At 41.3% G+C, this 27670-nt stretch overlaps 1 pseudogene; it reads left to right on the top strand.

The window, feature by feature from the left end:
* The first annotated feature begins 597 nt into the window (after nt 1-597).
* Nucleotides 598-27670, top strand: LOC111840776 (uncharacterized; annotated as a pseudogene).

Raw genomic sequence — 27670 nt, 5'->3', positions numbered from 1 at the left:
TTAATCATATTTTATTGGTTGCTAATCGAAACGCTTTCATTTGCATGTGTACACGCAAATAAAAATGCTGCTGTTTATGTTAATGTGTTATAAATAAATGCCAACACCCGACATATTTCTCAGGCTCTAAATACACTGAGTGTGTAACCATAGAGCATCTGCTTAACCCGTGTCCCACTGCTGTTACCTTGGGTTATAATTCATATGCCTGGTAACCGGGACATACTTGATTGTTTCTTGCCTGGGGGGGGTGATGAAGGACCTTATTATTATTCTATTCCAGACGCCTTCATAACTAATATGATGCTGTTGTTTTGTTCAGTCCGGGTGGAGACCCTTGGCCCTTCTATCCTTTTATGGCAGTCAGAAATCTTGAGCTCTCAGCGAGATGGGGCAGCACCTCTGCCCACCTGTTCCCTCCCTCTCAGCTGCCCTCTCTCATACACTCAAAGAACACAAAGGGGGACACACCCACCACCATGCCCCACCAATTAGAAAAGAAACATCACTTCCTGGCTACTGGATCGTTTCCAAATCTGGCCGCTTCGCCTCTTTATAAAGAGACAGGCTGAGGAGCACCTCAAGTCAGCACATCACTTCAAGGTGAGCAGTAGGGAGTATATGCAGGGGCCCTGGGCTCCTGTAAGAGCCCCCAGGATGTGTCAAAGGGAGGTGCTGCAAACCATCACAGATACTGTCTGCAAGACTTAAACATTTCTTTCTTTTCTCTCCCATCTTTGCAGGTCAGCTACATCTTCTGCACATCCCTGCACCAGGTACGTAAATGCTGGAATCTGTTCATTTCAGGACTTTGTTGAAAAACATTATTTTAAATATTAAATACTTAAACTAGCTCTGAAATAGAAGAAAATTGAAACTTTGGTACATGAATGCATCTTGTGCAATTAGTATAACACCAGCTAGTGTATCCATTTTACTGTCAGTACAAGCTGCTTTCTCTGGCATTTATAATGAACAGAGAAGTAAAAATTTTGTATGCAGGCATCATAAATTAGGTTTTATTTTTTTTTTAAAACCATCAGCTGCTAGATTTTCAGATTAGTTCTGTTCTGATATGACTTCACAAGGAATATTTTCTCTCCTGATTGAAAGGCTAACAAAATGGGAGATGCAGCAATGGAAGAGTTTGGGCGCGCTGCCCCGTTCCTGCGGAAATCAGACAAGGAACGCCTGGAGGCCCAAACTCGCCCCTTTGACATAAAGAAGGAGTGTTTCGTAGTGGACCCTGAAGTGGAGTATGTCAAGGGGTCCGTCGTCAGTCGAGATGGTGACAAAGTCACAGTCGAAACTGAGTATGGGAAGGTAAAACATGAATTCACACACTATACTGGGTAGTTAAGAGATAAAATACTTCTGACTGATCTAAAGCTATTTTAATTATTGACAGGGACAATAAAATGCATAGCATATAATATATGTACACTGATCCGTGGTGTTTGTTTGCAGACTGTTACTGCGAAAGAAGCAGACGTCCACCCCCAGAACCCGCCAAAGTTCGATAAAATCGAAGACATGGCGATGTTTACCTTCCTTCATGAACCCGCTGTGCTGTTTAACCTCAAAGAACGTTACGCAGCCTGGATGATCTATGTGAGTATAGAGATGTATAATTTATTATAGACTAAAAAGTACTGTCAACAAACACAACGACAGCCATGAGACTAACTGGTTTTTCGTCCATCTCGCAGACCTACTCTGGGCTGTTCTGTGTCACTGTCAACCCCTACAAGTGGCTGCCAGTGTATGATCAGTCAGTGGTCAAAGCCTACAGAGGCAAGAAGAGAACTGAAGCTCCTCCACACATCTTCTCCATCTCTGATAATGCCTACCAGTACATGCTATCAGGTAAAACTCAGGTCTTTAGGATCTCCTAAGAATAATGATACAATATACAGATGTTAGAAGGTTTTAATTATATTTTCCCATCCTGCAGACAGAGAAAACCAGTCTATCCTGATCACGTAAGTCTCACAAAACTTTACTTTTTAGTTGAAATGAGTTTGATCCTAAGGTCTGAACGACATTTTTGTCTTCAGTGGAGAATCTGGTGCTGGGAAGACTGTGAACACAAAGAGAGTCATTCAGTACTTTGCCAGCATTGCAGCTGTGTCAGGAAAGAAGGACGCAGCTCAGGAGAAGAAGGTGACCTGTCCTACAGAGCAGACAACTGACCTGCACGATGGCATGTTTTGTATATATGATGTTTGTACATGAGTGAAAAGCTTTGGTTGTGTAACATGTGACTCTCAGGGGACCCTGGAAGATCAAATCATCCAGTGCAATCCTGCCCTGGAGGCCTTTGGTAATGCCAAGACCATCAGGAATGACAACTCCTCCAGATTTGTGAGTGTTGAGATTTGTGAAAGTCTTCATTTAGTTGGATTTTTTTCAATATGAAGTTCATCAGCGTCTTCGTTTAATATGGTCTTTATCTTTCAGGGTAAATTCATTAGAATTCACTTTGGTGTCAGTGGAAAGTTGGCCTCTGCTGACATTGAGACATGTAAGAAGAGATTTAACAGGCAACAATTGAACACAAACTGATTAATGTCATGTCTGTAGGCATTATCCAACGTATTGTGTGTCTGTGTGTGCCAGATCTTCTTGAGAAGTCTCGTGTAACTTACCAGCTAAAGGCTGAGAGAGACTATCACATCTTCTACCAGATCCTTTCCCAGAGAAAACCAGAGCTGCTCGGTGAGCCCTGCAAACTAGTTATTTCAAAACTGTTGCATTACCTGGTCAGTATCTAACTACAGTTTGCTCCTCATCAGAAATGCTGCTTATTACCAACAACCCCTACGACTACGCCTACATCTCCCAAGGAGAGACCACTGTAGCCTCCATTAATGATGGTGATGAACTTTGTGCCACTGATGTGAGTGAATATTTTAGCTTTTCTTTAAGCATTAATCATGGATTAATGAAATAATGTTTCCTAATTCCCAGGCTGAATAACTCCCTGAGTTGACATGAAAGCTCCATCCTATCCTCTGTGTTCTTTGCTGCAGGAAGCTTTTGATGTGCTGGGCTTCACTCAGGAGGAGAAGAATGGCATTTACAAGCTAATCGGTGCCATCATGCACTTTGGCAACATGAAATTCAAGCAGAAGCAGCGTGAGGAACAGGCAGAAGCTGATGGTACTGAAGGTGGGTTTAACTGTCTGCAGATAAAAAGGACAGATAAGGAACATGCAAACAGATGCTTACTTTAATAAGAACATAAGAACATAAGAAATTTACAAACGAGAGGAGGCCATTCGGCCCATCAAGCTCGTTTGGGGAGAACTTAACTAATAGCTCAGAGTTGTTAAAATCTTATCTAGCTCTGATTTAAAGGAACCCATGGTTTTAGCTTCCGCTATACTAGCAGGAAGACTATTCCAAAATCTAACTACACGCTGTGTAAAGAAGTGCTTCCTCAAATTTGTTTTAAAATGTTCTCCCGCTAATTTCCACTTATGGCCACGAGTTCTAGTATTTAGACTAATATTGAAATAGTCATTTGGCTGAACAGCATCCAGACCCGTTAGAATCTTATAGACCTGAATCATATCCCCCCTTAGTCTCCTTTGCTCAAGGCTGAACAGATTCAGTTCCGCTAACCTCTCCTCATAAGACATTCCTCTAAGACCAGGAATCATTCTCGTAGCTCTTCGTTGCACCTTTTCTAAGGCAGCAATGTCCTTCTTGAGGTATGGTGACCAAACCTGCACACAGTATTCTAGGTGGGGTCTTACCAAGGAATTATATAAGTGTAACATCACCTCCCTTGACTTAAACTCCACACAACTAGAGATATAACCCAACATTCTGTTGGCCTTTTTTATTGCTTCCCCACACTGGCGAGAGTGGGACATGGAAACATCATGTCCCATACATACCAAGATCTTTCTCGTATTCAGCTACCTTTATTTCAGTGGAACCCATAAAATATCTGTACTTTATATTTCTGCTCCCTGCATGGATTACCTTACATTTATCTGTGTTAAATTTCATCTGCCAAGTATCAGCCCATTCGCTAATTAAATCCAGATCCCGTTGAAGCCTCTCTGCTGAATGTTCAGGTCAATATGGATTATACAATGTTACCCATAATTAAGTTTTAAGGTAAGTTAAACCTCAACTTCATCTCAGACCTTGTAGAACCAGCTACACAGCTTACACAGAAAACAACAATTATGATACTGTAGACTCACGTTTAATACTTTATTGGTTGTGTCTAGGAGTTTTGCATAGTTGCTTCATTTCAGGCTTGTAAATCTGTGATGACACTTCCAGATGCTGACAAGGTTGCCTATCTGATGGGCCTGAATTCTGCTGACCTTCTCAAGGGCCTGTGTCATCCAAGGGTCAAAGTAGGCAATGAGTGGGTCACCAAGGGGCAGAATGTCCAGCAGGTGAAATAAATGTTTTTTTTTTTAATGACCTTTTGCAGTGGTTGCAAATTAAAGATGTAATCAGCATATAATGATATTCCCGTGTTCTTTTATTAAATTCTTCTATTTGTTTAGTTTTTTAAATTTTAGGTCACTTTCTCTTTTACTTTACTAGGTTTACTACTCTATTGGTGCTCTGGCTAAGTCAGTATACGAGAAGATGTTCCTTTGGATGGTGGTACGAATCAACCAATCCCTGGACACCAAGCAGCCTCGCCAATATTTCATTGGTGTGCTGGACATCGCCGGCTTTGAGATCTTTGATGTGAGTCTTGCTGTCACATTGTAATATTTTTAGAGGTACTTCACATTCTCTTATCACCTTTTCCTTACTTGGGAACATTAAAGAACCATCTCCTCTTTTTTTCTCAGTACAACACCTTTGAGCAGCTGTGTATCAACTTCACTAATGAGAAGTTGCAGCAGTTCTTCAACCACCACATGTTTGTGCTGGAGCAGGAAGAATACAAGAAAGAGGGGATTGAGTGGGAGTTCATTGACTTTGGCATGGACTTGCAGGCTTGCATTGAACTTATTGAGAAGGTTGGTGGCATACAGCAGGACTCTAATTCAGGATTCATTCATCAATATATTACATACTGTATGCATTATCACGTACGACGGCTTTTTCAAACATTTTACGCATTCTGTCATTTTTATTGCAGTTAATTTTTAATTTAGTGGTTTTTATTTACTTTTCTTTTTCTGTAAATTCAGCCCATGGGCATCATGTCCATCCTTGAAGAGGAGTGCATGTTCCCTAAGGCCAGCGATGCTACCTTCAAAGCTAAGCTGTACGACAACCATCTGGGAAAATCAAACAACTTCCAGAAGCCCAGGGTTGTTAAAGGGAAACCAGAGGCCCATTTTGCCCTGGTTCATTATGCTGGCACTGTAGACTACAACATCTCCAACTGGCTGGTGAAGAACAAGGACCCTTTGAATGAGACTGTTGTGGGATTGTTTCAGAAGTCTACAATGAAACTGCTGGCCAACTTGTTTGCTGGGTATGCTGGTGCTGACTCAGGTACAATGTTGCCAAATTTGGTCATTTGGCTGGCATGAGATTTTCAATACAAGACAACTCTGCATACACATGCATGCTCATCTGTATCTACAGTATGTAACAGTTTTATTACCTTGTACAAACCTGCAGGGTTTGCAAACTACCCCAATGCTTTTGATGTAGCCAATTTTAGGTTTATAATGGAATAAAAAGGATTTGCCGTAAGATTTCTTATGTCAGCATGAGAGTCATAAACTGTAAATGTCATGCCAGATGCATGAGAGTTAGCAACCCTGTAGGTAACAAAGGACCGTTTGAATAAGGGACTGAATCAGAAGTCTACAATGTAACAACCTTTTTGCAAATTATGCTAGCGCTGAGTCTGGTAAAGTCAGAAACAAATTAACATTAGTTTGATTAAAATAATATTGAGTTTAATATAAATATTTAAAAAATGATTAAGTATACATGCTAGTATCTGTGCATAATATTTGTTATATTCTCTTATTTAACCCAAGATGCTGGCAAAGGAGGAAAGGGAGGTGGAAAAAAGAAGGGCTCATCCTTCCAGACTGTGTCCGCTCTACACAGGGTGAGGAACTTCATGAATTTCTTGCTGTTCATTTTACTGTTAATGTGCCTGATTTCTTCTAGTTTTGTGAAAACTAACAGAGTGTTTTCCAAACACAGGAGAACTTGAATAAGCTGATGACCAACCTGAAATCGACTCATCCTCACTTTGTCCGCTGCCTCATCCCCAACGAGACCAAGACTCCAGGAGCCATGGAGAACCCTCTGGTCATGCACCAGCTGCGCTGTAACGGTGTGCTGGAAGGCATCAGGATCTGCCGAAAGGGCTTCCCAAATAGGATCCTCTACGGGGATTTCAAGCAGAGGTGGAATTTACAAATTAGTTCATGTGTAGTTTGGTAAATTGTAATTAAAAAATCACTAATTTAAGTCATCAAACCCTAAAATGGTTCCTTTAAAACATGCCACTTCCATAGATACCGCATCTTGAATCCAGCTGCCATTCCTGAAGGCCAGTTTATAGATAACAAGAAGGGAGCAGAGAAACTTCTTGGATCTCTGGACATCGACCACAGTCAGTATAAACTTGGGCACACTAAGGTAAGAATTCACACAAAGTACAGATTTATTTTTGTTTATTTGACTTTTAAAATTGACATATTATAATGGATCATCGTTCATATCCGTGTGATCTTCAAAGTTGGCATGCTATAATGGATCATTGTCCATATTCAGGTGTTCTTCAAGGCTGGTCTATTAGGTACACTGGAGGAGATGAGAGACGATCGTTTAGCTCTCATCATCACTGGAATACAGTCCAGGGCCCGAGGTCTTCTGTCAAGAGTTGAGTTCCAGAAGATAGTGGAACGCAGGTTAATAATTCTTTTCTTTTTTAAATTTTTTTGCGTCCACTTTTTCAGTTTAAGCCCTTGGTAAAATCGGCATTATCACATGTTCCAGGGATGCCTTGCTAGTGATCCAGTGGAATGTACGAGCCTTCATGGGTGTGAAGAACTGGCCATGGATGAAGCTGTATTTCAAGATCAAGCCTTTGCTGAAATCAGCAGAGACCGAGAAGGAGATGGCCAACATGAAAGAGGAGTTCCTCAAGCTCAAAGAAGCATATGCAAAATCAGAGGCCCGAAAGAAAGAGCTTGAAGAGAAGATGGTCTCTCTCATTCAAGAGAAGAATGACCTGCAATTGCAAGTCCAGTCTGTAAGTTTAATTGTATATTCAGCTCTACTGAGACAGATGATACAGTAAAAGGCTACAGTTGAAGTTTGTTTCTTCTGGCACGATAATTATGTGACTATTTATGTGAATCAGTTTCTCGCTAGTTTTATTGAAACATTGGTCATATAATATGATTGCTAAATACTTGCTAAATTACTTAAATAATGTTATTTTAGGAACAAGATAATCTCTCAGATGCTGAGGAGCGGTGTGAAGGGCTAATCAAGAACAAGATCCAACTGGAGGCCAAAGTCAAGGAGCTGACAGAAAGATTGGAGGATGAGGAGGAGATGAATTCAGAACTGACTGCCAAGAAGAGGAAGCTAGAGGATGAGTGTTCTGAGTTGAAGAAGGATATTGATGATCTGGAGCTCACTCTAGCTAAAGTGGAGAAGGAGAAGCATGCTACGGAGAACAAGGTCAGCATTCACATTCATTTAACTGTGTCACCTTACAAGCAATAGCTTGTGTGTTGGTTTATTGAGGTTCTACTTTATTCTTTCAGGTGAAGAACCTGACTGAAGAAATGGCAGCTCTGGATGAAATCATTGCTAAGCTGACCAAAGAGAAGAAGGCTCTGCAGGAAGCTCACCAGCAAACACTGGATGACCTCCAGAGTGAGGAGGACAAAGTGAACACCCTCACTAAAGCCAAGGCTAAACTGGAGCAGCAAGTTGATGATGTATGTGTACATTTGTACATATGCATTTCTTCCTCTGCATTGGGAAAAGACAAACATAGGATCCCAAAGAGATATGCTTCATATTTTTAATCTTAATCCCTACAGCTTGAGGGCTCCCTGGAACAGGAAAAGAAGGTTCGTATGGACCTTGAGAGAGCCAAGAGGAAGCTGGAGGGTGACTTGAAGTTAACCCAGGAAAATGTAATGGACCTGGAGAATGACAAGCAGCAGCTCGAGGAGAGACTGAAGAAGTAAATTAGTTTTTGAATTTTTTTTAAATGCTTGAAATGATAAAAAATTGATTTCACAATTAATTCACCTTGTTTTCTGTCACAGGAAAGATTTTGAGATTAGTCAATTAAATAGTAAAATTGAAGATGAGCAGGCAATGGGTGCTCAGCTCCAGAAGAAACTGAAGGAGCTGCAGGTACGTGTTTGTGTAGCGTGAACACTCTTGATATACTGCACTATTAACTAGCCAAATTTAATGAAAAGCTAAAGACTTCTATTTCGTGACAGACCTATGTTGAGGACCTAGAGAAAAATTGGTCATCAAAAATTCTGCAACTTGATGATTTTCAACCATTCATCAGGCCCGCATTGAGGAACTGGAGGAAGAGCTGGAGGCTGAGAGAGCTGCTCGTGCCAAGGTGGAGAAGCAGAGGGCAGACTTGTCCAGGGAGCTGGAGGAGATCAGTGAGAGGCTGGAGGAGGCAGGTGGAGCCACTGCAGCTCAGATTGAGATGAACAAGAAGAGGGAGGCAGAGTTCCAGAAACTGCGCCGAGACCTCGAAGAGGCCACACTGCAGCACGAGGCAACTGCTGCCACTCTGAGAAAGAAGCATGCTGACAGTGTAGCTGACCTGGGCGAGCAGATTGACAATCTGCAGAGAGTGAAGCAGAAGCTTGAGAAAGAGAAGAGTGAGCTCAGGCTGGAGCTGGATGATGTGGTCTCCAACATGGAGCAGATTGTCAAAGTGAAGGTAAGAGGCCATGCAGATGAACTTATGTAAAGGCAATGCAGGATGCAGGATATTACACCACTGATGGTGCTAATTTGAACATATTATTGTAGACAAACATGGAAAAGATGTGCAGGACATTAGAAGATCAAATGAGTGAATATCGAACAAAATTTGAGGAGGCCCAGCGGAGCGTGAATGACTTCACCATGCAAAGAGCCAAGCTCTTAACTGAAAATGGTACGTGAGCCTATTGTTAGACATTATTTCCCAAAAATGCACAACAGTGTGGCCAAGTTACACATAGTATCCTCATAAACTGTACCACCACAGGGGAGCTCACCAGGCAAATAGAAGAGAAGGACTCCCTGGTCTCTCAGCTGAGCAGAGGAAAGCAATCCTACACCCAGCAGATTGAGGATCTCAAAAGACAACTTGAGGAGGAAGTCAAGGTGATTGCTTTAGTTGAAACATTCTAATCCGAAAATTAGGGAATGGTAAGTCTGAACATTATGAGTGATCATCATCTTCTTGGTTCCAGGCTAAGAACGCTTTGGCCCACGCGGTGCAGTCTGCTCGCCATGACTCTGACCTGTTGAGGGAGCAGTATGAGGAGGAACAGGAGGCCAAAGCTGAGCTGCAGCGCAGCCTCTCCAAGGCCAACTCTGAGGTGGCTCAGTGGAGAACGAAATATGAGACCGACGCCATTCAGAGGACTGAGGAGCTGGAGGATGCAAAGTACGGACACTCGCCTTGACAAAGTTATCAAATTAGTTAATATTCAAATTCATTAAGGCCAAACCATGATACAATTTCAAACACTCGTCTTACCGATCAGCTTTTTAGGTAACATTTAAGGCCAGTTTTTTTGTAATTTACATTCATAACAAATTATAATGCATTCATAAAGCATTACAAACATGGTTATAAATATTTATCAAAAGCAACAACACATTATAGCCATGTGTTTATGGATTATAAATGCTTTATGAAGCTCTCCTGTATAGTGCACTATAGATTTATATATATTATAATCTATGATCTTATAATGCATTATAATAGTCGGTATAAGCATTAAGGACACTTTTTACTGCATTTATAGTGCATTATAGATGAAAGCCCCATAAGGCAGTCTTAATGCATAATAAACATGGCTATAATGTGTTATGCCTTTTTATAAATACTTATAGCTAACTTCATAATGCGTAAAGAATGCATTATAATGCATTACGAATGCATTTATAAATTACTAGAAACATGGTCACCACTTTTTTTTTGCATTATAATTCCTACTTCATATAAGATGAACAAAAAGTTTGTTGACTGTGCAGCTGTGCCTTTTTATGTCCTAATGTAATATTAGCTGTATATTGGCACCATTCTGTTCATATGGAAAATATGTTCGACCAAAATCTACAATTTATCATTCAGGAAGAAACTGGCTCAGCGTTTGCAGGATGCAGAAGAGGCTGTGGAAGCTGTAAACGCCAAATGCTCCTCCCTAGAGAAGACCAAACACAGACTGCAGAATGAGATTGAAGATCTCATGGTGGATGTGGAGAGGTCCAATGCAGCTGCTGCTGCTCTTGACAAGAAGCAAAGAAACTTTGATAAGGTGCTTGAAAACAAAGAAAATCCTAACCCTTTAAAATGTATGTGACAGGTTTTCAGTATTCCCCTGTTTTGTTTCCTCCAGGTTCTGGCTGAATGGAAGCAGAAATATGAGGAGTCCCAGAGTGAGCTGGAGAGCTCCCAGAAGGAGGCCAGATCCCTGAGCACTGAACTCTTCAAACTGAAGAACTCGTATGAGGAGTCCTTGGACCATCTAGAGACGATGAAGAGGGAGAACAAGAACCTTCAAGGTAATCCTTATATATGCAAGACATTTTGTGCACATTTTTTCTATGTAGAATTGTTCAAATACACAAACACTTGGACTTAGGAAAGTAACATCTTTTTCTTTTAAACAGAGGAAATTTCTGACCTGACTGAACAACTTGGTGAGGGAGGAAAGAGCATCCATGAACTTGAGAAAATAAGGAAGCAGCTGGAGCAGGAGAAGAGTGAGATCCAAGCTGCTTTGGAAGAAGCGGAGGTGAGGTCTTCTTTCAAGTAGTTACAGTTTTGTTGATCTTTTTTGGTAATGTGAAATGTTAGAATGGATTTTTCCATTTGTTTGTGGACTGTATATATTTGTATGATATTGTTACATTAAAAAATTACATTGGTAAAAGAAGGATTAATTTTCTTTCTAGGGTTCACTAGAGCATGAGGAGGGTAAAATCTTAAGAGCCCAGCTGGAGTTCAACCAAGTGAAAGCTGACATTGAACGCAAACTAGCTGAAAAGGATGAGGAGATGGACCAGGCTAAGAGGAACCAGCAGAGAGTAGTGGACACCCTACAGACCTCTCTGGAAGCTGAGACTCGTAGCAGGAATGAAGCCCTCAGGCTGAAGAAGAAGATGGAGGGAGATCTTAATGAGATGGAGATCCAGCTCAGCCAGGCTAACAGGCAGGCTGCAGAAGCTCAGAAGCAACTCAAAGGTCTCCATTCACATCTCAAGGTATGAGGATTCTTTTATAATGAATAATTTCATTATGCTCTTGGTCAATTAAACATATTTCAGTTCTACAGGAGTAAAAGGGTTTCAAGTGAAATCACCTTCCTGGTTTGACAGTCTGTGTTCTAACACCTTTGCTGTTTAGGATGCCCAGTTGCAGCTGGATGACTCTCTCCGTGCCAATGATGACCTGAAGGAGAACATTGCCATTGTGGATAGACGTAACAATCTGCTGCAGGCAGAGCTAGATGAGCTGAGGTCACTGGTGGAGCAGACCGAGAGAGGACGCAAGCTGGCGGAGCAGGAACTGCTGGATGTCAGCGAGAGGGTGCAGCTGCTGCACTCACAGGTATGGCGGGAAATCTGTGTGACCATCTGGTCCTGCTGACACTTAATGTAAAACTGGGATATCCCATCCGCCTCTCCTTGGCTTCTCTTTTGAACAGAATACCAGCCTGCTCAATCAGAAGAAGAAGCTGGAGGGTGATATATCCCAGCTTCAGACTGAAGTAGAAGAAGCAGTTCAGGAGTGCAGGAATGCAGAGGAGAAAGCCAAGAAGGCCATCACTGACGCTGCCATGATGGCAGAGGAGCTGAAGAAAGAGCAGGACACCAGCGCTCATCTAGAGCGCATGAAGAAGAACATGGAGCAGACCATCAAGGACCTGCAGCACCGCTTGGATGAAGCTGAGCAGATCGCCATGAAGGGAGGCAAGAAACAGGTTCAAAAGCTGGAGGCTCGGGTGAGTGCTGTACAGTTTGTTCATGGTGACTGAACTGAGATCTGATACTTCAATTCTTTGGGCTTTTTGAATATTGAAAGGATAATGATTTGGTCACATTAACAGGTGAGAGAGCTGGAGAATGAGGTGGAAATGGAGCAGAGAAAGGGCAGCGATTCCGTTAAGGGAATCCGTAAATATGAGCGACGTATCAAAGAGCTCACCTATCAGGTACATCTCACCTACCTTCTGGCTCATTGAGCCTGGTGTTCATCTCTATATATGATAAGGACTCATGGAGAAGCACATGGTTTTGCTGGTGTGCTGTATAAATATAACACTGTTCTTTTGTGTCTGCAGACTGAAGAGGACCGTAAGAATCTGGCCCGTCTGCAGGACCTTGTGGACAAGCTGCAGCTGAAGGTCAAGTCCTACAAGAGAACTTCTGAGGAGGCTGTAAGTAACAAACTTCATAGATTAATGTTTGTTAAACACATGACTCCAGCACACAAATGTGTCATCAAGCCAGTTTTTAACTGATTGCCCTCTGTGCGTGTTTGGTTTAGGAGGAGCAAGCCAACGCTAATCTGGGCAAATTCCGGAAGCTTCAGCACGAGCTGGATGAGGCCGAGGAGAGAGCCGACATTGCGGAGTCTCAGGTCAACAAGATGCGAGCCAAAAGCCGGGATACTGGCTCCAAGGTGAGAGAACATCTTCCTGTTTTATACATTTGCTCATATTTTTGAATTTTCATGAAGTGATGGAATCCTTAAATTTATGTTATTTTCACTTTATTATCACCATATAACCCTCGGGACCCAGGGAAATAAGTTAAAAGAAATACATGCTAACACTGAATGTTGTCTTCTTGTTACAGAAAGGACATGATGAAGAGTGAAGCGCTCCAATGAACTTCTCTGCCGAAGCTCTCACAGCGTCTGGCTACTCTGTTTCATCATCACTCCTTATTTATTCATAATCAGTAGAATAAATGCAATTAAGACATTCCTTTTCTTGTGTTGTTTCTTTGGAAAGGGCTTACAGTATATGCCATTTAGCATTTTACACAACAGGTGGTTGTGGCTCATCATATAAATGCACACAAATGAAAACATTTGAACCCATTACGTACTGGTAGGCATTACACATTATGGCTCAAATATAATCATTCATAAAATCATTTACTCTTGTGACTTCATTCTGGCTAGTCTGGTGACTCAATGCATAGCATTGCACTCTTTTGCTTCTGCTGTTGTGGGTTTGATTCCTGTCCTGGGCTTTGCGTTTCAGGAGTTTGCATGTTCTCCCTGGGGTGTGTTTGAATTTCTACCTTTAGTCCAAAGAGCTGCAGCTAGGGGAATTGGGGTCTCAAATTTCCCTTAGTGTGTGTGTCCTGCAAATGATTGGCGTCTTGTCCAGGTTATCACACGTTTTACAAGATGAACTGCTGAGTAACTTTGACCTTGACCTGGCTAAGTGGTACAGATGGATTTCTTTTGTTTTTATAACTACATACTGTACGGTCACAGGCAGCCTATGAAAAAAAATATTTTGATAATGTTGGTAAACATTCATGTCAGCAGTATTGAATCTTTAAATATGTTTTTGTGGGTCTTTGTCAGAGTTGAAGTCCACTGCTAAGGCATAGCAAAGAATCGCTAGTGTTCCGAGAAGCTGTTATAAAAATAACGGGCATTTTGTTATCTGGAACAAACGTAGCTGGACGCCTTTAAATCATTTAAACTCAACAAATGCTCAGTAATACACAGGAATTCAGCTACAACAAAGAGCACTGCCAGGCTCTGCATGTCTCGTATGCTATGCTTCTATCGGGATGCCAGTCAATTACACTCAAAGCGTCTTTCCTCGTGAGGAATTATTTGGGATGGATATTTTTCAAAGCAGGATAATAAAAAAACACAAGCAATGACAGCAGGATCACACTGATCTGCCGGGGACAGCTGTGTCCCTCTGATGAATGGAATTCAGGCTGACTGTCACCTGTGACCCTCCTTCCACTTTTGTACTGGTGGTTTATTTGCACGTTTCACCACATGACACCAGCCTTGTGCTTTTACCAAGGGCAGAAATCTATACATAGCATTCTCCTTGCAGTGTGCTATACCAATTATCTGAAAGACAAATGGATATTTTAAAAAATGTAAAATATGCCTCCATGGCCAAGTTTCAGATTGGCTCACATACCAATTAATAATTTACTTGCTTCATTATTATAACACATTCTCATGGGCATTTTATTTAGTGGTAATCTAGGTTTGGTCAGCATTAAATTTCATTAGCTAGAATATTCAGGATCACGAATATAACATTTAATTGTGCATTTTAATTATTTTATTACATTTAGTTTTATGGTAATTCAGGTTTGTTCAGCACTAATATTCATTACCTATAATACTCTGGATCACTAATGTAATGTTATAACATTCAATAGTTCATTATGATTATTTTATTGTATTTTATTCAGTGGTATTTCAGGTTTGGTCAGCATTAATATTCATTACCTAGCGTATTCAAAATATTTATTGTAATGTTATAATTCAAAATATGTTAACCAATTAGCCATATGCTGCAGTCTGCTTTGTAAATGAAGGAAGGAATCTAAACCATCTATTCCCACCAACTTCAGTCCTGATGCTGCGTTTGAATTTGTTGAAAATGTTCGCATGAAGCTTGACTAGGTGGAGGAGCATAGAGGAAATATGTCGTATGAAAAGACAGCAACAGCAAAGTCAAATTCAACCAGCCGACTGTCCGTCATTTTTCAAATATTTTGTATCAACAAACTATGCCTGTGCACCTGCTCTCTGCCTTTCAAAGACAGAACCCACACCCAGGAACAATTAGGACAACCAGCATGTACACGCCCCCTAAATACAGTAACCCAATGATACAGCCTTCCTGAATTTCCAAATTAGGACATTTTGCTTCTCTATAAACTGCAAGCAGACAGTAGACTTACAGTTTCTCGCCCAGATACAGGTAAGCAGAATGTGTCAAGGGTTTCTTATTCTTTAAAGAAAGGTTTAATCTTTTTTCATTATTTTTAATTATATTTATAGATCCCATAATCATAGTCATAAATTGACAAATTGCAATTAAGATATTTTGTATGATGGGATTGTCTACTGCTCATTTAATTAACAATGTGAATAACGTTTAAGCTCTCAAAACTTTTTGAGGCCAAATATGTTTCGCGGCTAATTGATTGTATGGGCTTGATAACAGTAATGGTGCCAAGTCCACGGAGTATGTAAGGAGTAAGAAACAGCTTTGCGCTGCACAACCAGGAACCTCAGCTTTGGCTCTATGTGTAGTTTCTGTGTTGCCTTCACAGGGGAAACACATCATCGCTTGACGACGTCTCACAGGTAAGGGAAAATACCAATCCAAATACCTGCATCATACTCCACTGAGCAATATTTAAGATAAACCTAAGGAAAAATTTTGTTTGAATTACAGTTAATTAAATGTGTTGCTCTTTCATGATATGTGGATAAATAAATTATAACTGAAACTGCACATTTCAACATGGTTATAGTTGCCCTAAAAGAGAAAATGCTAAACATTTGTACATAGTATTTCTGAAAAGATCAAATGAATAACAGAATGGCTGAAATACTAACTTAACATGTAATAAAACACAGGGTGAAAAGAAAAATAAAAAACAATGGGAGATGCACAAATGGAAGAGTTTGGGGCCGCCGCCCCATACCTGCGGAAATCAGACAGGGAACGTCTGGAGGCACAGACTCGCATATTTGACATAAAGAAGGAGTGTTTCGTAGTGGACCCTGAAGTGGAGTATGTCAAGGGGTCCGTCATCAGTCGAGATGGTGACAAAGTCACAGTCGAAACTGAGTTTGGGAAGGTAAAACATGAACTTGCACACTATACTGGGTAGTTAAGAGATAAAATACTTATGACTGATCTAAAGCTATTTTAATTATTGACAGGGACAATAAAATATATATATGTAATATATGTATATGTACACTGATCCGTGGTGTTTGTTTGCAGACCGTTACGGCGAAAGAAGCAGACGTCCACCCCCAGAACCCGCCAAAGTTTGATAAAATCGAAGACATGGCGATGTTTACCTTCCTTCATGAACCCGCTGTGCTGTTTAACCTCAAAGAGCGTTACGCAGCCTGGATGATCTATGTGTGTACAGAAGCATTATTATAGCCTAAAAAGTACTGTCAACATAAACAGTGACAGGCAAGATACTGACTAATTTCTCCATCTTACAGACTTATTCTGGGCTGTTCTGTGTCACTGTCAATCCCTACAAGTGGCTGCCAGTCTACAACCAGGAAGTAGTCAAAGCTTACAGAGGCAAGAAGAGAAGTGAAGCTCCTCCACACATCTTCTCCATCTCTGATAATGCCTACCAGTACATGCTATCAGGTAAAACTCAGTCTTTAGGATCTCCTAAGAATAATGGTACAATATACAGATGTTAGGTTTTAATTATATTTTCTCATCCTGCAGACAGAGAAAACCAGTCTATCCTGATCACGTAAGTCTCACAAAACTTTATGTTTTAGTTGAAATGAGTTTGATCCTAAGATCTGAACGACATTTTTGCCTTCAGTGGAGAATCTGGTGCTGGGAAGACTGTGAACACAAAGAGAGTCATTCAGTACTTTGCCAGCATTGCAGCTGTGGCAGGAAAGAAGGACGCAGCTCAGGAGAAGAAGGTGACCTGTCCTACAGAGCAGACAACTGACCTGCACGATGGCATGTTTTGTATATATGATGTGTGTACATGAGTGAAAAGCTTTGGTTGTGTAACATGTGACTCTCAGGGGACCCTGGAAGATCAAATCATCCAGTGCAATCCTGCCCTGGAGGCCTTTGGTAATGCCAAGACCATCAGGAATGACAACTCCTCCAGATTTGTGAGTGTCGAGATTTGTGAAAGTCTTCATTTAGTTGGATTTTTTTCAATATGAAGTTCATCAGCGTCTTCATTTAATATGGTCTTTATCTTTCAGGGTAAATTCATTAGAATTCACTTTGGTGTCAGTGGAAAGTTGGCCTCTGCTGACATTGAGACATGTAAGTTAAGAAACATTTAAGAGGAAACAATTGAACACAAACTGATTAATGTCATGTCTGTAGGCATTATCCAACGTATTGTGTATCTGTGTGTGCCAGATCTTCTTGAGAAGTCTCGTGTAACTTACCAGCTAAAGGCTGAGAGAGACTATCACATCTTCTACCAGATCCTTTCCCAGAGAAAACCAGAGCTGCTCGGTGAGCCCTGCAAAATAGTTGTTTCAAAACTGTTGCATTATCTGGTCAGTATCTAACTACAGTTTGCTCCTCATCAGAAATGCTGCTTATTACCAACAATCCCTACGACTACGCCTACATCTCCCAAGGAGAGACCACTGTAGCCTCCATTAATGATGGTGATGAACTTTGTGCCACTGATGTGAGTGAATATTTTAGCTTTTCTTTAAGCATTAATCATGGATTAATGAAATAATGTTTCCTAATTCCGCAGGGTGAATAACTCCCTGAGTTGACATGAAAGTTCCATCCTATCCTCTGTGCTTCTTTCCTGCAGGAAGCTTTTGATGTGCTGGGCTTCACTCAGGAGGAGAAGAATGGCATTTACAAGCTAATCGGTGCCATCATGCACTTTGGCAACATGAAGTTCAAGCAGAAGCAGCGTGAGGAACAGGCAGAAGCTGATGGCACTGAAGGTGGGTACTTAGGAGGGAAAAGGACCAAAAATGAACAAGTGTATGCTTTAATAACCACAATGTTCGCCTCAACTGAGATTCACCTCAGACTTTGTAGAACCAACTACACAGTTTATAAAGCAAACAATAATTATGATACGTTAGTCTCTCACGTCTTATAATTCATTCTACTGGGCAGCATATATTTTTATATTTTAGTAGTCAGCATATCTCATTTCCCTTTAAAATCATATTTACTAATATCAATTGTACAGCTTTCCGCTGTTTGCCCTACTTTATTATATCATCTTATATTGCTTATACTATTTTTCTTTTGCTCTATGCTGTTTCTGAATCATTACTGCCAAAACAGAATCCTAGTCCAGGCAGTTGTACCTGGCCAATAAAGTGGATTGTAATTCTGATGATCTTTTCATCCTAGAATGGTCTATTAGTTCTAATAGTTGTTTTTTTCAGGCTTGTAAATCTGTGATAATACTTCCAGATGCTGACAAAGTTGCCTATCTGATGGGGCTCAATTCTGCTGACCTTATCAAGGGTCTGTGTCATCCAAGGGTCAAAGTAGGCAATGAGTGGGTCACCAAGGGGCAGAATGTCCAGCAGGTGAAATAAATGTTTTCTTTTTTGAATGACCTTTTGCAGTGGTTGCAAATTAAAGATGTTATCAGCATATAATGATATTCCCGTGTTCTTTTATTTAATTCTTCTATTTGTTTAGTTTTTTAAATTTTAGGTCACTTTCTCTTTTACTTTACTAGGTTTACTACTCTATTGGTGCTCTGGGTAAGTCAGTATACGAGAAGATGTTCCTTTGGATGGTGGTACGAATCAACCAATCCCTGGACACCAAGCAGCCTCGCCAATATTTCATTGGTGTGCTGGACATCGCCGGCTTTGAGATCTTTGATGTGAGTCTTGCTGTCACATTGTAATATTTTTAGAGGTACTTCACATTCTCTTATCACCTTTTCCTTACTTGGGAACATTAAAGAACCATCTCCTCTTTTTTTCTCAGTTCAACACCTTTGAGCAGATGTGTATCAACTTCACTAATGAGAAGTTGCAGCAGTTCTTCAACCACCACATGTTTGTGCTGGAGCAGGAAGAATACAAGAAAGAGGGGATTGAGTGGGAGTTCATTGACTTTGGTATGGACCTGCAGGCCTGCATTGACCTCATTGAGAAGGTGGGTTGACCTGGTTTTTACATTTAATGTTAACACAAGGTGAAATGTATACAGAAATAGGTAAGACTATATCTTAAAAATTAAAATCTAATTTTGGAACAGCCAAAACTTGTAAGTGAAAAGCAATTTGACAAGAACATCATTATATGTGAATATGGATGCTTATATATGTTTATCTTCAACACGGTTGTGTTAAATTTTTGGTGATACTGCTTGCCTTTCTTCAGCCCATGGGCATCATGTCCATCCTTGAAGAGGAGTGCATGTTTCCTAAGGCTAGCGATGCTACCTTCAAAGCTAAATTGTACGACAACCATCTGGGAAAATCAAACAACTTCCAGAAGCCCAGAGTTGTTAAAGGGAAACCAGAGGCCCATTTCTCCCTGGTTCATTATGCTGGCACTGTAGACTACAACATCAACAACTGGCTGGTGAAGAACAAGGACCCTTTAAATGAGACTGTTGTGGGACTGTATCAGAAGTCTACAATGAAACTGTTGGCCAACTTGTTTGCTGGGTATGCTGGTGCTGACTCAGGTACAATGTTGCCAAATTTGGTCATTTGGCTGGCATGAGATTTTCAATACAAGACAACTCTGCATACACATGCATGCTCATCTGTATCTACAGTATGTAACAGTTTTATTACCTTGTACAAACCTGCAGGGTTTGCAAACTACCCCAATGCTTTTGATGTAGTCAATTTTAGGCTCATAATGGAATAATATGGATTTGCCGTAAGATTTCTTATGTCAGCATGAGAGTCATAAACTGTAAATGTCATGCCAGATGCATGAGAGTTAGCAACCCTGTAGGTAACAAAGGACCCTTTGAATAAGGGACTGAATCAGAAGTCTACAATGTAACAACCTTTTTGCAAATTATGCTAGCGCTGAGTCTGGTAAAGTCAGAAACAAATTCACATTAGTTTGATTAAAATAATGTTGAGACTACAGTAAGTTTAATATAAATATTTTAAAAATGATGATGTAAACATGCTGGTATCTGTGCATAATATTTTTTATATTCTCTTATTTAGCCCAAGATGGCGGCAAAGGAGGAAAGGGAGGTGGAAAAAAGAAGGGCTCATCCTTCCAGACTGTGTCCGCTCTACACAGGGTGAGGAACTTCATGAATTTCTTGCTGTTCATTTTACTGTTAATGTGCCTGATTTCTTCTAGTTTTGTGAAAACTAACAGAGTGTTTTCCAAACACAGGAGAACTTGAATAAGCTGATGACCAACCTGAGATCGACTCATCCTCACTTTGTCCGCTGCATCATCCCCAACGAGACCAAGACTCCAGGAGCCATGGAGAACCCTCTGGTCATGCACCAGCTGCGCTGTAACGGTGTGCTGGAAGGCATCAGGATCTGCCGAAAGGGCTTCCCAAATAGGATCCTCTACGGGGATTTCAAACAGAGGCAAAACAATCACCTTGCCTGCATGTGGCTCATATGCCCTTGAGACATTACCGTAAGATCATATGTAATAAGGCGTCTCTTTGCAGATACCGCATCCTCAACCCTGCTGCTATTCCAGAAGGGCAGTTCATTGACAGCAGGAAGGGAGCTGAAAAACTATTGGGCTCTTTGGATATTGACCACAACCAGTACAAATTTGGGCACACTAAGGTATTATGATGAAAAACCAAACCAAGGAAATCTCCCTACTGTTGTAACGTCCAAGTTCCATATTTTGCTGAAGGATATTACAAATCTAAAACTATACCTTATAATGTTACATAAGCTCACTGCAATCAAAATAAGGATATTCCATGTTGAAGAAAATTAAGACACTGTGCGCGTATGAGCATATGACCTTCGACAATATTCTATCATTTTTTGCAGGTGTTCTTCAAGGCTGGTCTACTGGGTACACTGGAGGAGATGAGAGATGATCGTTTAGCTCTCATCATCACTGGAATACAGTCCAGGGCCCGAGGTCTTCTGTCAAGAATTGAGTTCCAGAAGATAGTGGAACGCAGGTTAGGATTATTCTTCTTCACACTGTCTATTGCTAAATTTATACAAAGCCCTAAGAGCCATTTTAAAAGCTTTATTTTTATGACTATAGGGATGCCTTGCTAGTGATCCAGTGGAATGTACGAGCCTTCATGGGTGTGAAGAACTGGCCCTGGATGAAGCTGTATTTCAAGATCAAACCTTTGCTGAGGTCTGCTGAGGCTGAAAAGGAAATGGCCAACATGAAAGAAGAGTTCCTCAAACTCAAAGAAGCATATGCAAAATCTGAGGCTCGCAGGAAGGAGCTTGAAGAGAAGATGGTCTCTCTTCTCCAAGAGAAGAATGACTTGCAATTGCAAGTTCAAGCTGTAAGTTCTATAAGTAGCTTTCAATAATCAATAATATATTCTAAACATTAAAGCAGTTAATATTTCTCTGCTCTAAATAAAAAACTATTCAGGAGCAAGATAATCTCTCAGATGCTGAGGAGCGGTGTGAAGGGCTAATCAAGAACAAGATCCAACTGGAGGCCAAAGTCAAGGAGCTGACAGAAAGATTGGAGGATGAGGAGGAGATGAATTCAGAACTGACTGCCAAGAAAAGGAAGCTAGAGGATGAGTGTTCTGAGTTGAAGAAGGATATTGATGATCTGGAGCTCACTCTAGCTAAAGTGGAGAAGGAGAAGCATGCTACAGAGAACAAGGTCAGCGTTCACATTCATTTAACTGTGTCACCTTACAAGCAATAGCTTGTGTGTTGGTCTATTGAGGTTCTACTTTATTCTTTCAGGTGAAGAACCTGACTGAAGAAATGGCAGCTCTGGATGAAATCATTGCTAAGCTGACCAAGGAGAAGAAGGCTCTGCAGGAAGCTCACCAGCAAACACTGGATGACCTCCAGAGTGAGGAGGACAAAGTGAACACCCTCACTAAAGCCAAGGCTAAACTGGAGCAGCAAGTTGATGATGTATGTGTACATTTGTACATATGCATTTCTTCCTCTGCATTGGGAAAAGACAAACATAGGATCCCAAACAGATATGCTTCATATTTTTAATCTTAATCCCTACAGCTTGAGGGCTCCCTGGAACAGGAAAAGAAGGTTCGTATGGACCTTGAGAGAGCCAAGAGGAAGCTGGAGGGTGACTTGAAGTTAACCCAGGAAAATGTAATGGACCTGGAGAATGACAAGCAGCAGCTGGAGGAGAGACTGAAGAAGTAAATTAGTTTTTGAATTTTTTTTAAATGCTTGAAATGATTAAAAATTGATTTCACAATTAATTCACCTTGTTTTCTGTCACAGGAAAGATTTTGAGATTAGTCAATTAAATAGTAAAATTGAAGATGAGCAGGCAATGGGTGCTCAGCTCCAAAAGAAACTGAAGGAGCTGCAGGTACGTGTTTGTGTAGCGTGAACACTCTTGATATACTGCACTATTAACTAGCCAAATTTAATGAAAAGCTAAAGACTTCTATTTCGTGACAGACCTACAGTATGTTGAGGACCTAGAGAAAAATTGGTCATCAAAAATACTCCAACTTGATGATTTTCAACCATTCATCAGGCCCGCATTGAGGAGCTGGAGGAAGAGCTGGAGGCTGAGAGAGCTGCTCGTGCCAAGGTGGAGAAGCAGAGGGCAGACTTGTCCAGGGAGCTGGAGGAGATCAGTGAGAGGCTGGAGGAGGCTGGTGGAGCCACTGCAGCTCAGATTGAGATGAACAAGAAGAGGGAGGCAGAGTTCCAGAAACTGCGTCGAGACCTCGAAGAGGCCACACTGCAGCACGAGGCAACTGCTGCCACTCTGAGAAAGAAGCATGCTGACAGTGTAGCTGACCTGGGCGAGCAGATTGACAATCTGCAGAGAGTGAAGCAGAAGCTTGAGAAAGAGAAGAGTGAGCTCAGGCTGGAGCTGGATGATGTGGTCTCCAACATGGAGCAGATTGCCAAAGCCAAGGTAAGACGTCACACATATAAACTTATGTGAAGACTAAGTATAGTATACAGAGTGTTGAACCACTGAAGATACTAATTTGACATATTATTGTAGACAAATTTGGAAAAGATGTGCAGGACATTAGAAGATCAAATGAGTGAATATCGAACCAAATATGAGGAGGCCCAGCGGGGCATGAATGACTTCACCATGCAAAAAGCCAAGCTCCAGACTGAAAATGGTATGTGAGCCTATTGTTAGACATAATTTATTTAAAATACCCAACAGTGTGGCTAAGTTACACATAGTATCCTCATAAACTGTACCACCACAGGGGAGCTCGCCAGGCAACTGGAAGAGAAGGACTCCCTGGTCTCTCAGCTGAGCAGAGGAAAACAATCTTACACCCAGCAGATTGAGGATCTCAAAAGACAACTTGAGGAGGAAGTCAAGGTGATTGCTTTAATGAAACACTCTAATCCGAGAATTAGGGAATGGTAAGTCTGAACATTATGAGTGATCTTCATCTTCTTGGTTCCAGGCTAAGAACGCTCTGGCCCACGCGGTGCAGTCTGCTCGCCATGACTCTGACCTGTTGAGGGAGCAGTATGAGGAGGAACAGGAGGCCAAAGCTGAGCTGCAGCGCAGCCTCTCCAAGGCCAACTCTGAGGTGGCTCAGTGGAGAACGAAATATGAGACCGACGCCATTCAGAGGACTGAGGAGCTGGAGGATGCAAAGTACGGACACTCGCCTTGACAAAGTTTTCAAATTGCTTAATATTCATATTTATTCTGACCAAACCATGGCACCATATCAAACACTCTTCTTACAGATACGCTTTTTGTTTGCATTATATTTCCTACCTTATAAAAGACAAACAAAAAGTTTGTTTGTTTGTTGACTGTGCAACTGTGCAGGACAGCTGTATGTTGGCACCATTCTGTTGATATGAAAAAGATGTTCAACCAAACTCTGCAATTTTTCATTCAGGAAGAAACTGGCTCAGCGTCTGCAGGATGCAGAAGAGGCTGTAGAAGCTGTGAACGCCAAATGCTCCTCCCTAGAGAAGACCAAACACAGACTGCAGAATGAGATTGAAGATCTCATGGTGGATGTGGAGAGGTCCAATGCAGCTGCTGCTGCTCTTGACAAGAAGCAAAGAAACTTTGATAAGGTGCTTGAAAACAAAGATAATCCTAACCTTTTAAAATGTATGTGACAGGTTTTCAGTATTCCCCTGTTTTGTTTCCTCCAGGTTCTGGCTGAATGGAAGCAGAAATATGAGGAGTCCCAGAGTGAGCTGGAGAGCTCCCAGAAGGAGGCCAGATCCCTGAGCACTGAACTCTTCAAACTGAAGAACTCGTATGAGGAGTCCTTGGACCATCTAGAGACAATGAAGAGGGAGAACAAGAACCTTCAAGGTAATCCTTACATATGTAAGGCATCTTGTGCACATATTTTCTATTTAGGATTGTTCAAATACATAAACACTTGGACTTAGGAAAGTAACATCTTTTTCTTTTAAACAGAGGAAATTTCTGACCTGACTGAACAACTTGGTGAGGGAGGAAAGAGCATCCATGAACTTGAGAAAATAAGGAAGCAGCTGGAGCAGGACAAGAGTGAGATCCAAGCTGCTTTGGAAGAAGCGGAGGTGAGGTCTTCATTCTTGTATTTAAAGTTTTTTAGATGTTTTGTAACGTGAAAACTTAATACAGATTTTCACATAATGTTGTTGAGCTTGATATAAGAAGTTGGTAACAGTACTTGACACCGCACAAATACTTAGCAATAACTCAGTTACTACTGAAGTACAAATTATGAACAAATCATGAACAAATATAGTTGCTAATCCATCTGAAATATGCATCATGATTCATTAATGATGAACAAACATACAGTAAGTATTTCACTTCTGTTATTCATGAGTTGGTTCTTCAGCAGTTCATCAGTCATTCCTTCAGTATTTCAGAATGTTTTACAGAATTAACAGATATAGTAACAAATACAGTAACTGCTTGAGATAAAACATTCATCACAATTCATTACTGATGATTTAACATGAGATCATGTAACTAAGACTTTGGTCTCAAATTAATGTATTTTAGTTTGTGGTTAACTGATACATAAGTAATAGTATAATACTATATTATTTGTGCCCCGTCAAGTAACATGATACCAAGAAGTTTTCATTTTTTAGGCTTCACTGGAGCATGAGGAGGGCAAAATCTTGAGAGCCCAGCTGGAATTCAATCAAGTGAAAGCTGACATTGAACGCAAATTGGCTGAAAAGGATGAGGAGATGGAGCAGGCCAAGAGGAACCAGCAGAGAGTGGTGGACACCCTACAGAGCTCTCTGGAAGCTGAAACTCGTAGCAGGAATGAAGCCCTCAGGCTGAAGAAGAAGATGGAGGGAGATCTTAATGAGATGGAGATCCAGCTCAGCCAGGCTAACAGGCAGGCTGCAGAAGCTCAGAAGCAACTCAAAGGTCTCCATTCACATCTCAAGGTATGTTGTTCTTTGTGTAGTACAAGTAGGAAAATGTCGTTAATGAATGAGTGATTTTATGATTTTCTTAGTCAATTAAATAGACCATCAAATTTATCAAGAATCACCTTCCTGGTTTTGACAGTGGGTGTTCTAACATTCCTGTTGCTCAGGATGCCCAGTTGCAGCTGGATGACTCTCTCCGTGCCAATGATGACCTGAAGGAGAACATTGCCATTGTGGAGAGACGTAACAATCTACTGCAGGCAGAGCTTGATGAGCTGAGGTCACTGGTGGAGCAGACCGAGAGAGGACGCAAGCTGGCGGAGCAGGAACTGCTGGATGTCAGCGAGAGGGTGCAGCTGCTGCACTCACAGGTATGGCGGGAAATCTGTGTGACCATCTGGTCCTGCTGACACTTACTGTAAAACTGGGATATCCCATCTGCCTCTCCTTGGCTTCTCTTTTGAACAGAATACCAGCCTGCTCAATCAGAAGAAGAAGCTGGAGGGTGATATATCCCAGCTTCAGACTGAAGTAGAAGAAGCAGTTCAGGAGTGCAGGAATGCAGAGGAGAAAGCCAAGAAGGCCATCACTGATGCTGCCATGATGGCAGAGGAGCTGAAGAAAGAGCAGGACACCAGCGCTCATCTAGAGCGCATGAAGAAGAACATGGAGCAGACCATCAAAGATCTGCAGCACCGCTTGGATGAAGCTGAGCAGATCGCCATGAAGGGAGGCAAGAAACAGGTTCAGAAGCTGGAGGCTCGGGTGAGTGCTGTACAGTTTGTTCATGGTCACTGAACTGAGATCTGATACTTCAGTTCTTTGGGCTTTTTGAATATTGAAAGGATAATGATTTGGTCACATTAACAGGTGAGAGAGCTGGAGAATGAGGTCGAAATGGAGCAGAGAAAGGGCAGCGATTCCGTTAAGGGAATCCGTAAATATGAGCGACGTATCAAAGAGCTCACCTATCAGGTACATCTCACCTACCTTCTGGCTCATTGAGCCTGGTGTTCATCTCTATATTTGCATGATAAGGACTCATGGAGAAGCACATGGTTTTGCTGGTGTGCTGTATAAATATAACACTGTTCTTTTGTGTCTGCAGACTGAAGAGGACCGTAAGAATCTGGCCCGTCTGCAGGACCTTGTGGACAAGCTGCAGCTGAAGGTCAAGTCCTACAAGAGAACTTCTGAGGAGGCTGTAAGTAACAAACTTCATAGGTTAATGCTTGTTAAACACATGACTCCAGCACACAAATGTGTCATCAAGCCAGTTTTTAACTGATTGCCCTCTGTGTGTGTTTGGTTTAGGAGGAGCAAGCCAACACTAATCTGGGCAAGTTCCGGAAGCTTCAGCATGAGCTGGATGAGGCTGAGGAGAGAGCCGACATCGCGGAGTCTCAGGTCAACAAGATGCGAGCCAAAAGCCGGGATATTGGCTCCAAGGTAGGAAAATGTCTTTAGGGATTGCTTTTGATTAATTTAGCCTTTTCATCAAACTTAAAAAGCAGAAACGCATTTCACTAAAATATATCATAGTTCAGTGATATGAAAGACATCATATTATCAACATTCCATCTCTTCAATGTTTTCTTGGTCATGTCAGAAGGAAAACAAAAACCTAGAGAAACTTCTCTGAAAAGACAGGACGGTTCTGCTTTCCTGAACTTTTGCACGGAAGCAACATAGTCATGCAAATGTTGTAAAAGCAGAATGTAGTTTAACATCCTGGTTCTGTGGATTTCTCTCCATCTTACGCCATGTTTTTCCCATCACAGAAAGGGCATGATGAGGAGTGAAGTAGACTGCCAGGACTTCCTGAAAACCCACCTTTATTTTGTTTGGTTTTTCCCAAGAGTGAGATACTTGTATCTTTTCTCCAGAAACAAGGTAGTACTGACTCAGAGCAGATCATCATGTTGTCCATGCAGATGCAGATGGAAATGCAACATGCATATCTTAGGGTTCTGCGGTCCTGCTGCCTAGTCTCTGTGAGTGTAATTGTTCAGTGACATTTGGGCCAGTCACTAAGCTCTCAGCCTTACTCTGTTATTTCACATACATTTGGACAATTTGGCAACCTCACAGTAAGCTAAAGTGTAACCTGCCTTTTACTTTGTAAGGTTATTCTCATATTTTGAAACCTTTTCATTTTGGCAGAAATTTTATGTCATAAAATGAACTAATTATTTATTCT

The sequence above is a fragment of the Paramormyrops kingsleyae genome, chromosome 1 (genome assembly GCF_048594095.1).
Source record: "Paramormyrops kingsleyae isolate MSU_618 chromosome 1, PKINGS_0.4, whole genome shotgun sequence".
In the NCBI taxonomy this organism is placed as follows: domain Eukaryota; kingdom Metazoa; phylum Chordata; class Actinopteri; order Osteoglossiformes; family Mormyridae; genus Paramormyrops; species Paramormyrops kingsleyae.
The sequence above is the reverse complement of the archived record's forward strand: the minus strand, read 5'-3'. Positions and strand labels throughout refer to the sequence as shown.